The 13358-nt window shown below is 38.8% G+C and overlaps 1 protein-coding gene and 1 pseudogene across 1 annotated transcript in view; both read left to right on the top strand.

Annotated features, from left to right (window-relative positions):
• LOC144368123 (SH3 domain-containing kinase-binding protein 1-like) overlaps positions 1-13358 on the top strand; it is a 41754-nt gene that overhangs the window by 9327 nt on the left and 19069 nt on the right. The gene's annotated exons all lie outside the window — the stretch shown is intronic.
• LOC120893067 (NADH dehydrogenase [ubiquinone] 1 beta subcomplex subunit 1 pseudogene) lies at positions 3051-3319 on the top strand (annotated as a pseudogene).

The raw sequence follows: 13358 nt of genomic DNA, 5'->3' as shown, positions 1-13358 counted from the left end.
TAGTGGGCGCCATTGATGGCTGACACTGAAGTGTGACATGATCACATCTAAAAATTAGGATAGAGAGCTTTGCGGGACCAATTAGAGGAAAGAAAGGTAGGTGTCAGGGAGTCAGGTTTTTTGATAGTTGAGGTGAGAGATAGAGCCAAGATTAAACTGCTCACAAAAGGATTGGGGACAAAAGAAAGGATGTAAAAGCAGAAATACAGGAGAATTATTGCTAGACCTTAATAACAACTTGGAAGTGGGAGCAGGGAGGAAGAGAGAATGATAGGTTAGCTGTGAGGTTTTTAGGGTTGAATGACTGGGGTAACAATGACCTGAGTGGAAATGAGCATGTCAGCAAAAGATGCTGGTTTGGGAGGGGGGCATTTGATGGATTTAGTTAAGCATGTTTACTTTGAGATTTGGACAGACATCCCCATATCAGTGCTGGATGGAGTCTGAAAATAGAGGTCTGGGGCTCCAGAGACTGGCAGGGATTGCAGATAGAGATTAGGAGTTCCCTGGAAGCTGTGGCAAGAGCAAACATTGCAGAATTGGCATCTGCAGACCTGGGTTTGAGTATTGAATCTTCAATTTCCAGGCTAGATGGCCTTCTCTAATTTACAGATTCTCTGAGCTTCTACTTCCTTACCTGTATTTGTCTTGTCTTCCAGAATTCTGCAAATCACTTGTTGGGCTGCCAAAAAAAAAAAAAAAAAACCACACATAGTAGAAATGCTTATCATTAACTTTGTTTGCTTAGAAGTGGCTGCTGGGTCAGGAAGAAGATAATCTTTACCATAGGAAAGGTGAAGATGAAGCCAGGCGCAGTGGCGCATGCCTGTAATCCTAGCGGCTGGGGAGACTGAGGCAGGAGGAGTTCAAAGCCAGCCTCAGCAATAGCGAGGCACTAAGCAACTCAGTGAGACCCTGTCTCTAAATAAAATACAAAATAGGGCTGGGGATGTGGCTCAGTGGTCGAGTGTCCCTGGGTTTAATCCCCGGTACCAAAAAAAAAGGGGGGAGGTGATGAAGCTGCGCATAGCAGTGCACACCTGTAATCCCAGTAGTTTGGGAGGCTGAGGCAGGAGGATTGTGAGTTCAAAGCTAACCTCAGCAATTTAGTGAGGCCCTAAGAAACTTAACGAGACCCTGTCTCAAAACAAAATATAAAAAGGGCTAGGGATGTAGCTCAGTGTTTAAGCACCCCTGGGTTCAATCCCTGGTACAAAAAAAAAATAAAAGGAAAGAAAGAATAAAAAGGGAAGATGAATTTAGGGCTCAAGATCAAACCCTAGCGAAGTCCATTTTTAAGGGAAAAAAGTGAGATTTTGCAACATCTCAGAGACCAGAGGCGGAGCAAATTTTAAGCAGAATGTCTTTAGGCTCAGCAGCAGAAATGTTCTTTGTAGGTAGATCCACCAAGGAAAAAAGGGCACTGTAGAGCGGGTGGCTCTCTTGGGCTGCTTTTGTAGCATTTGTTCATTGCTTTGAATCAAGGAGGAAGTTATTTGTACCCGAATGTTTTGTTAGTGCTTTAGACAATTGAAGCTGTCCAAATGTGGGTTGCAGTGAATAGCATAATATAGTCCTGAAAGTCATTGGAAACCGTCAGTGTTAGCTATAAATAAATCTGTGTTTCCTCTTAATAAAGCTGTAATTTAAAATTATTGTAATATTAAATTAGAGAACATGGCTTTTTCAGATCTCATGTGGGCAGCTATCAGCATCTGTCAGCCAGCAATAATTTAGAATGAAATCAATTGGTCCAAAACTAAGTTGTTGATGTCAGTTTGAGATATTGTTTGTATCAAACTACACGGCCATATTTCAAGTAACATAATAGAAAACATAGAAGAGCTCCAACATAGGCCTGTGCATGAATAGAAAAGAAAATTAAATTGTCCAATTTTCTCTTGCTGATAGAAGAATCTCTGTTCTGATTGAATGAGAGATTATAGGCCACAGAGTCAAGTGCCATAACATTTACTTTTATTATGCCGTATATTGTAGTTCCCACCACATGGCAGGATTTATTGTTATACTTCAATACTACAGAGAGATTTTCAATTCCTTTCCTTCTAGAACACATAGCAACAGGCCTCCAGATGGGAAGCAGCCTGTGAAGTAAGCCACCTAGTTTCAACTAACTGACTTGGAGAAAGTTCTTCTCATTCCTCCTTATTTAGAGACAGGGTCTCACTGAATTACTTAGGGCCTTAGTAAATTGCTGAGGCTGGCTTTGAACTCACAATCCTCCTGCCTCTGAGGGATGTAGCTATGTGTCTGATAGCCTGGCACTGGAATCATTGCTCCAGCCACATAAGCCACCATGCCTGGCCCCATTTCTATCTCTTTATGTCGACACTACCCCCTCTGTGAGGAAGGTGAAGATTTCCCCTTTGCCTTCAACTTGACCCACAGAGCACAGTTTACACTGTAGTCAATTTAGGGGCCAAGAGTTGCTACCTTTAAAGTTAGACTTGGGCCATGAATGTGGTTCAGAAGATATGAAGGCTAACTGCAACTTGTCCTCAGATCTCTTATGGATGACTAGGGACTGTGATTCATTTGGACCAGGAAGAGTAAAAGTATTTATGCCCTAGGAATTATTATTTTTTAAATATTTATTTTTTAGTTTTTTAGGTGGATTCAATAGCTTTTATTTTTATGAGGTGCTGAGGATCGAATCCAGTGGCTCACACGTGCTAGGCGAGCGCTCTACCACTTGAGCCACAACCCCAGCCCGGAATTCTTTTAATAGCCACTTGATTTGGGAATCAATTGTAAAAGTTCTAAAATCAGATTGTGGTGATGATTGCACAACTATAAATTTACTAAAAAATATTAAGATGAGGGAATTTTACGGTATGTAAATTATACCTCAGTAAAACTGTTAAAAAGAAAAAAGGGAACACTAAAATTTTCCTAACACATTAAGGTCCCAATGTTAATAAATAAATAAATAAATAAATAAATAGACAGCATTCATCTGTATGTATGGGGTTAAAAGGGTGTTTCTGGGCTGCTTCTGCCCTTGATCTTTGGTGTCATTTGTTAGCGCCAGGGCCGCAGCAGTCATGGTGAACTTACTTCAGATTGTGTGTGACCACTAGGTTCATGTACTCGTCCCTATGGGATTTGTTGTTGGATGTTATCTAGACAGAAAGAATGATGAAAAACAGTCTACCTTCTGCAACAAGACTATGTTGTGTAGAAGGGAATTGAGGCCCAATGAAGAAGTTACCTGGAAGTAAAGACTGTGGCTGAATCACAGAATATTCACATTTTAAAAGTTATGATACAAATAAAACCATGTTTATTATTTATAAAAGGGTGCTTCTGCCCCACTGCACAAAAATATTTGTGACTAATAACTGCTATATTGGTGTTTCTGAGTTGTGTGTAAACCAGTTCTTTATACATAGAATTATATTTTACATATGTTAAGAAAGCTCTTCAAAAACTTGTAGAGGAATCATTTGAGGATGAAAATAAGTCCCTAGAGCTTTGCGTATTATTTTACATGGTTTTCTTAAATGGAAGCCCACCTGGATGTTGATATGTAGCTGATTACAGCTCTGGTGACAGAACAATCCCAGTGTTCAGAAGGTTTTCCTAAAACCTTCTGGGTGTTTTCTAAACATATTAGGGGGAAGAGCATGCCTTTAAAATCTTTGATTCCCCTTTGAGGTGCAGCTATAGATGGTTGCCTCTGAGGGATGTAGCTATGTGTCTGATAGCATGGCACTGGAATCATTGCTCCAGTGCAATGGAGAGAAGATCCTCTGTTTTTCTCTCCCCTCTCCCAGCATTCATATTTTCTAGTGTTGAAATAATGCAGTGGAACAAGCAAGAGGAAGGAAAGATGTTTAGCACTTTTCTCTCATTCACCACTGCCCTGTGAGGGAATAGTATAATGACTTGTGTTTTCAGAGTAAATATGCAGGAATAAAGAAAGCCAGGTAACTTGGGCAAGGTTAACCAGCTAGTAAAAAGCAGAGTTGGGGGGTTGAATCTAGGTCCAAACTTCAGTGCAAGAGGTTGATCTATATCAGCAGTCCTCAACTGCTCCCTTAAAAGGGATATTTTGCAACATTTTTGGTTATTATATCATGGGGGTAGGGATGACTACTGGTTTGTAGTAGGTAGAGGACAGGAACACTACTAAACATCTTACAGTGCACAGGGCAACCCCATAAGCAACAAAGAATGACCCTGCCCCAAATATGGATAGCACAGAGATCAAGAAATCCTGGTCTGTGTCAAGAAGCTGATGGTAAATTGGGACTATCTGAACTGTCCCTCCACCCCGCCCCACACACACTCCAAGTACAGCCTTGTGTTCCCTGTTGTTGATTGTACGATTTCCTGAGAATCTATATAAAACCTACTTTGAAAATAATTTCAGAGCTTTTGGAAACTAGTGATTTAATGTACAAAAGAGTAAATATATTTGAAATAATTCACTTAAACAAGTAATTCACTCAACCAAGGACAAAGCCATGACCTTGGAGAGAGAGCTCTTCCGCAAGCTTGTGGCAAGTTACTTGCCCTAGAAACAGCAATATGATTTTTTTGGAGGGATACCAGGGATTGAACTCGGGGACACTCAACCACTGAGTCATATCCCCAGCCCTAATTTGTATTTTATTTAGAGACAAGGTCTCACTGAGTTGCTTAGCACCTCACTTTTACTACTGAGGCTAGCTTTGAACTCAAGATCATGCATCAGCCTCCCAAGTCGCTGGGGACGTGTGCCATGCACCAAGCCAGTGATAGGATTTGAACTTGGTTTCCATACAGAGCATTGTATTTGAGGTTACATATTCTCCAATGGTTCAATAGCTGGTGTTTAAATGGATGTAAAAGAACAACAAATAAAATGTCATCAATGCTAAATTCTAAGTCTATATTCTCTATAGTAAAGCTCTAAAGGACATATATAAAGCAATTTAATTGTGACTATTAACAGAAAATTTTTGTTACCATGATACCAAATCTGCAAAAATAGGGGGGTTAAATTCTTATTGTGCAATTTCTACCTTTTACTATAAGAAATCATCTCTAGGGGTTTCTTGGGCATATTTTGAGTGATGTCTTAGATCCCCTGATTTGGATTATTGGTTTTTCTGCCCTGCTTATATAATAATATTACATTAGAAAAGTTTATATTAAACTTCTCCTTTTGGAGCTAGACAGCCAGTTATTGATCTTTGCAGCATTTCAGGTTGTTGAGCAATTTCTCAGATTTTGTAGAACATAATGTAACCTAATGTAAAGAACCCCATGAGTGGCATGTGCAGAGTTCCAGATAGACTACTGGCTAAGCATGTGTGTGAACACCTCCCTGCTTTCTTGGGGATAATTACTCAGACAGGAGAACTTACATTTGAGATGCAGCCATGGCTTGCTTTTACAGAAACTGTCTGCTTTCCAGTGACATCCAAACATGGCCTTTGGGACCAAAGATGTGGTTAGCATTACCCAAGCCAAGAAATGGCAGATGCATTTGCTGCTGTTGTACAAGTCTGCATGTGACAGTGTGGGGTGTGCATGTGTGGATATATGCAGTTCTATCTCCTATTAAGGGACGTAAGTCACAATCAAACTTAAATTTCCATCAGCAATATTTGAGAAGCGCTCTGCATTTCTCTAATGTGGCAAAAAGAAAAGAGATCGTGTTGAGCACTAGGCACTATTTCATGGAAGCAAAACAGGCAGCACTGCTGATTGATTGCTTGTTAACCCTCACATTTTTGTTTCCTCCTGATGCCTATGGAGACTGACTTAATTCAAAAGAGCTGCTAGGCCTGACCCCCTCCCAGCCGTGCCTTGAACCTTCCTTGGTTCCCACCCCTCAGGGGTGTCATTGTAGGTATTCCCCTAAATAATTAAACAGATCAAGCTGGCCACCAACACTCATTTCAAAAGGTGTCTTTCAATCATACAGGAAATGGGCCCATGTGGAAGCCTCATCTTTCTGGGTTCTTTAAGGGGCCCGATTCAGCCCTCATGGTGGCACACACTTGTAATCCCTGCATTTTGGAAGGCTGAGGCAGGAGGATCATGTGTTCAAAGCAGCCTTGGCAATTTAGTAAGGCACTAAGCAAATCAGCGAGACCCTGTTTCTAAATAAAATATAAAAGGGGCTGGTGACATGGCTCAGTGGTTAAGCACCTCTGAGTTCAATCCCTAGTACCAAAAAGTAAATAAATAAAAATAAAGGGCATGATCCTGGATACAAACTGAGCATCTCCAATTACAGACCTTTACAGTCAGAGATGTTGGTTTTCATCAGAATCCAGGAACTCACTCCACTTGTATACCCCCAACAGGGCAGTCTTGGTCTTAGTAGTCCATCTTGGGGACTGTGCTTAGTTATGGGGGGTTCCATAAACATCTTTTATCCCATCACATCAGATGAGTATAAAAGCAATAAACATTGGTTATGCCAGTAAGAAATGTCTCATGAAGACTATAGAAACACAGGGAGAGGTCAAACAAATCATAGTGGGGAGACCATAACAAATGTTGCCTAACCTCATTAGAGTGATATATTTGGTGGTGTGAATTATTCTAAAACAAGAGAGTGTGAACAGTGCATCCTTCCCAAGCCACCTCCACCTGTTAGCCTATAATGAGGAGTATAATCATCTGGGGAGGGATGGAGGGATACATGAGGTGTGGGGAGCATCAGTTAAGATAGCTCTTTGCTGATGAACCAAACTTAGCAGGCCTCTAACCTTGTCTAAAGTTTCTAGATCATGCCTTAATATGGCTAGAAGAGGATTTTGACAATTTGCTTCATAAAGTGATAATAATAAAATAGTATACTTCATAAATTATATAGTGCCTAATAGCCATGTGGACTTGCAGCCAGCCCCAGAAAAGCTCATTTGTGTGCCAAGATGACATATATTCCCCTTGTATTTTGGTCATCTGCCTCTCTGTGAATAGGACCTTCACAATCATTACCCATCCCAATGGCTTGAGTGCTTCTACCTTTGCTATGTGCTGAGATGCTTTTCAGCCTTTTTTGGGTACAAATCTGAAGATTAGTATACAACAAAGAGACTTATATAGTAGGCTTCTCTATATCCACCATGTACTCCACAGAAGCCTGTGAGTTGCAAGTGAATGTGAAAGCAAGATGGGAACAAGTGACAGTCATTTCTCAGATTGCACATGGCATTTATTTGACTTGGGATGCTCCCCACTCTCCGCCCACTAGCTGTGGGCTCATGGATTGGCAGAGCTCAGCTCTGGCTTTGGTTTTACTTGCAGATATACAGAGAGATACACAACCTGCCAGAAAATCATGCTCACATACCTCTTTGTCAAACTAAAACCATATGGACAAACTATAATTTATTAAGCATGTTATTTTATTATTATCACTTAATGAAGTAAATTACCAAAATCCTTCTCTTGCCATGGACTCTTGTTAAGGTATGGTCTGGAAACCTTGGCCAAGCTTAGCAGGCTGCTAACTTTGATGAAATAAGAAAAGTGATTAGCAGTTGGGGAGTGAGGTTGGTGGGCGCCATTAAAAGGTAATTGGATCTGGTGGTGACAGGCTGAGTTGGAGGTTAACAGGGTGCCCTGATTTGGAACCAAAAGAAGCCTGTTACAGACCTTTGTAGTAACCTGTGGTGATATTCTCTTCATCTCCCCAGGCCTTAGTCATCTCTCCCTGACAGTTTGTGCTCTTTGGAATTTCACAGATCATTTACAAAAAGGCTGAAAATTGGAGGGGATTGCCAATTTTTATTTTATAATTTAAGCACATTTGAAAAATGTTATCTCCTATTATTAGAAAAGATATAATCTCCAAGTTTAAAAATTGAATAGATTAAGCTTAATGGGAAACTCACCATACTGACCTTTTTCTGAGTGCTTTATGGACTGGAGACAACTTTAGCATAGACACATCAGTTCTTGGCTGGTATTTGAAAACCACAGGTCCAGCTCATGTCTACAAAGGTGAAAGGTAGGGGAGAGAAGAAATGTGGGGCAATTGGAAGGAACCAGAGGGAGTCAGTTATTGAAGTATAACTCAGGTGAAAACTCATACCATTAGCAGCTCAATATATATGGGGGGGAGGGGCAGAGAGAGAGAGAGAGGATTGCTTGTAATTTTGTAAAAATCAGTCATGAAGGGGTTGGAGGTGCCTCAGTAATAGAGTGCTTGCCTAGCGTTTGTGAAGTCCTGTGTTCCATCCCCAGAACCCAACACACAAACACACACATATACACATACAAAGTTAAATCAGTCACAGAACATTATTTTTTGTTGGTGGTGGTTGTTGTAAGTTGTAGATGGACACAATACCTTTATTTAATTAATTTATTTATTTATTTGCAGTGTTGAGAATCGAACTCAGTGCCTCGCACATGCTAGGCAAGCTCTCTACTGCTGAGCCACAACCCCAGCCCACGGAACGTTCGATTTTTAAGAGCACTTGAAATACTTTTTACCCCAGTTATCTTTTTTCTCACAAGTTTTACAGATGAGGAGCAGCTCGTTTAGTTACCAAGGCTGCGGGTGGGAACCTTCCAGTCTCTCCAAGAAGTTGATGAGGCTTTGCTCCTGTACCTCCCAGTGGAGTAAGAAGAGCTCTGGGCCTCAGGACAGTAGCTCTTTCTTCCTCAAGTTTTGTATCAGCATAATTTTGGCTTCTATGTAGTTTTGAATGTTAGGATATTACTATTTTACATATGCATTAACATTTCATGTTATGAGTGTCTGTTTCTCTTTTATATAAGTAAGTGCTATTAAATAAGATGAAATGACACATACATCTTGCTGTCCAAAAAGCAAACATACTCTCGGTTGAGGCTGCTTGCCCTGCTAAAGCAGGCCATCTGGCACACCATTGCATCTCTCTGGATCTTGGGTTTGTTTCTGTCTCTTTTATTTTATGCCTTTTCTGTTTGTCTGTTTGTGATATTGGGATGGGACCCAGGGGCAAGTGCTCTACCATTGAGCTATACCCCCAGCCCTTGGGTTTTCATCTTTCAACCAAGGGCTTAAATGAAATGACTGTAAGGTGCCCTTCTCCAGCCTCACAATCCATATTTCTATGATTCCCACTTCTTTTTTTTAAAGGGATTCCTTTATTTTTTTTAAATGGGCCTTTACTTTATTTATTTATATGCAGTGCTGAGAATCGAACCCAGTGCCTCACCCATGCTAAACAAGCACTCTACCACTGAGCCTCAACCCCAGCTCCTGATTCCCATTTCTTTTAGCTGACTTTTTTGGACATTGAGGAAACTATTCTCTTAGTAGCCTCTGAATCCTCTTTAAAATTATGTAGTTTGTTCTTTCATTTGTCTCTGAGCTGCTCAGTTTCATGTTAATTTCTCCTTCCCTCCTTTCCTTTTTTCTTCTTCTTCTTCTTCTTCTTCTTTTTTTTTTTTTTTTGGTACCAGGGTTTGAACCCAGGCATGCTTACCCATTAAGCCATATCCCAAGCCCTATTTTGTATTTTACTTAGCAACAGGGTATCACTGAATTGCTTAGTACCCCACTGTTGCTGAGGCTGGTTTGAACTTGGGATCCTCCTGCCTTAGCCTCCTGAGTCGCTGGGATTACAGGCGTGTACCACTGTGCCCATCTCTGTGTTAGTTTCTTGATCTAGAATTGATAATGTGCCCCTATCTAAGGTCTAATTGAGGGTTTTCTGTGGCTTACTGATTTTTCCTTATAAGAATTTTGCTGGCCCTATTGAAGTACAGGTAACTGTTAAGGAGTATGAGCACAACTTTTTATAGATTTTTAAGTTATTCATCCTTTTAAAAAATTATTTTGATTTTTAAATTGCAAATTCTTACTGAGAAATATAAAAGGATAGGATGTTGACTATCCTAAGTTTGAGTAACTACAGCAAACCCTGATAGAGAGGGACATAGTTCTGAGACATCAAGAAGGGCATGAGATATGTCAGATAAATCAAGCAGTCTCAGACAGGTATGCTTGGATTTGAATCCTTACTCTGTAAGTTCTGTTGGTTTCTAATTCTTTACTTCCAATGAATTTGGAGGAGGTACCCACTGAATTGTTTGTTAATACATTGTTAAAAATAATTCTTGATGATGCAGGATCACTGAATTTGAGTATATAATTCATGAAATCAGAGAACTGAGTGATATTATAATAACAAAGTTCTTCCTGTCCCACCTAATTATGTTTATGTGAAAAAAAGTTTCTTGGTGCTTATATCTCTAAAATGAAGAACGCAGTCAACACAAAGCCATTTCATTCTGATATTAAGTAATAATCATCCACATATACCATGAAATATTTGGGAGAAAAAAAAACCAATAAAATTCTATTTTTCCATGCTTAAAAATTATGTATAAAGATGCATGGTACATATACATGCATATGTTTTGATTGTTTTTATGCTAATAATTTTAATAACTCAATCCAGAAGAAAAAAGTATTTTTACACTTACAGCCTGATGATTTCAGAAAAAAAAATCATAAATTTTAATTTGTATACATGTTTTTATATCAGAAAAAGATAACACTATTAACAAAAGATTTAAAAGCACATTGTATTAGAATAAAATTCAGGACCAGATGGTGGAAAATATGAATTCAAGGAGAAAAAGGAATGATGGAAAATTTCCAACTGTTAAGATCCTGTAATATTTTTAAATGGATAATAGTGGTAAATTGCTGTTATTCAAAAATATATTGAATGAATACATTTAAGCAAGCAGCATAAGTTATATTTTGAAATACCAACATTTAGAATACTGCAAAAATTACATCTTGTGTAACTAAAATTTATGTAAAATTTTAGATATCAATTTAAGATGTGTGAGGGGATATACATGGGTTTTCACAATTATTTTAGGAAGTACACAAAGCAAAATAGTCTGAAAACCACTGGCCTCAGAAATATACCATTTTATGCTTACACAAACATTTCTGTGGATTAACTTCTAGAAGTAGTATTGATGTATCTGGAGGTGTATGTATTTACATTTTGTGATAGGTATTGCTAAATGGCATTACAGAAAAGTTGTGTCCATTTACATAGCTGTGAATAATAGTGCAATAATTATTTCCAATAAAGAAGTGTATAATTTATTAAAATGTTTTGCATAGCAAATTTTGGCATGTAGTGAGCAATTTTAAAGGAATGCAAATGTGGAAACCCACTTTTTCCCACTTAACATTGCTTGTCATCAGTGGAGAAAATCACTCCCTCTCCTCAGTAAGATGTGACCCCCTTCCCTGACCCCTATTAGGTTCCTGTGCCGTCATTGCTAATTTTATCTTTCCTTCATGATAACCAGCAGAATTTGTAATTATACATATAAAAGTGTGTCTCAAAGGGTTCTAAACTATATGTGGGCAGGTACCATAGCTATTTGTTCTATCCATGAATCTCCGTATGCGTAGTCCAGTGCCTGGCTAATAGTATATGCTCAGTAAATATGCAAATAAATGAATGCACTGAGTGTAAATGAGAAGAAATAGCAAGATGCAGGGTTATAATATAGATCTTTGTTGCCACACGTGACTATTTAAATTTAATTTAAATAGTTGTACTTGCCCATCTGCTCAGTAGTTATGTGGGGCTAGTGGCTACCATATTGGATAGTACAGATAAAGAGGACTTCCATCATGACTACAAAATCTGTTGGGAAGCACTAATAGAGAGCAATTATACTTTCATTCTCAAAACTATTCACTTTGCCCAGCATGAAGTAAATACTTAATAAAAGTTTGAATTAATGAGTAAATAAACCAGATATCTCCCTCTCTTATTTTTTTTTTAAATTCTATTGGTTCTTTTTAGTTATACATAACATTAGGATTCATTTTGATATAATTATAAAAGCATGGAATATAATTTGCTCTAATTCAGTCTCCAGTACTTTCCCTTTCCCTCTCCGTGTTCCCTCCCCTGTACCCTTCCCTCTACTCTACTGATCTTTCTGCTATTTTTAGGTTTTTTTTTTTTAATTAGTGTCTTGTGGATATACATAATGGTAAAATTCACTGGGGTTTGTTCATATATGTCCATAGGAAAGTTAGGTCAGATTCATTGTGCTATCTTTCCTTATCCCATCCTTCCTCCCTTCCCTTCATTCCCCTTCATCTATTCCACTGATTCTTCTTCTGCTTTCTTTAAACAACCCCCCTTATTTAGAATTAGTTTCCACATATCAGAGAAAACATTAAACTTTGACTTCTTGAGTAATGTGTACCAAATAGCCATTCAGTTCCCCTTAACTTGCCTGCTAACTTTCATTTCTTGCCAGAAATTTCCTCAAAGAAGCCACTCCCCTTTTCTGCCCATTTCAAAACATATTTATATAAAATAGAGAAAAAGCTAAGTTTGTTATTAGAGTACAGAGTGGTTTTTTCCCACAAAAGACAATTATTGTTGTAGAAACAATTCTCAGAATTCACAGTTGAATGAATAGTGCAGAAATCCTGCCATCTGTCTAGTGTTTTGTAGTAGAAGGGATCCCATGACTTGAATCTGTATGTAGGGGCCCTGTCACTTTCTGGCAGCATCCTTAAGTGCGTTTTCTAACTTCTGACCTTCCATCTCTCCCTTCATGGAATAGAGTAGTGCCCACACAGCATGGGTTTTTGTGAGGATGAAATGGGCATGTGTATGTGTGAAGCAGGGAGTAGTGGGTGACTGGCATGTAGGTTTCAAAACTTGTTTACTCTTGGCAGCTTATGTCCTGCAGACTTCATATTTGGATCATAAATACCAATGCAACAGCTAATCTGCACTATCCCTAAACATTTTGGATGGTCTATTTTCCTGTAGACTCTAATCATTGCTAATTTTCCTGTTGGTGACTCAACTAGCATAGTTAGTCATTTAAGCCCTAGTAATGGGCCCATCTTTGTGGTCTATACAGATTTCCACATTAGTCAAATGACTGATGTACATGGTGAGATTTCTTTCTGCTATCCAGAATGCCTTATGATGCTGCTTCATTGAAGAAAAAGACCCTGCAGCCCTGTGGGTTTAGGGTTTTCTCACTTTAAATCTTAAAAAAAAGGATTTTTTTTTAAGGAGGATTCCTAGATTTGCTCTTAGATCCATGTTCTCAAATCCCACAACTCCATTAGTGGGGTCTGAAAACAAAATTCTACCTGGATGATTTGAAAGGGTTTTCACATAATCTCTCATTCATAAAGAGAATAACCTTGTGAAACTGATGGCTCAGGTAATTCTTATTGTTTTATGGTGGAAAAAATTTGAAGCCCAGAATAGCTGTTTGCTAATTTATTCAATAATCATCTATTGAACACTTGCCACAAGCTAGGAATGATATTAGGCCTGGGAAAACAGAGATGAACGTTACAGTTTATTTCCTGGCTG

This window comes from Ictidomys tridecemlineatus, chromosome 2 (assembly GCF_052094955.1).
Source record: "Ictidomys tridecemlineatus isolate mIctTri1 chromosome 2, mIctTri1.hap1, whole genome shotgun sequence".
Lineage (NCBI taxonomy): Eukaryota > Metazoa > Chordata > Mammalia > Rodentia > Sciuridae > Ictidomys > Ictidomys tridecemlineatus.
This window is presented reverse-complemented; position numbering and strand designations above follow the sequence as displayed.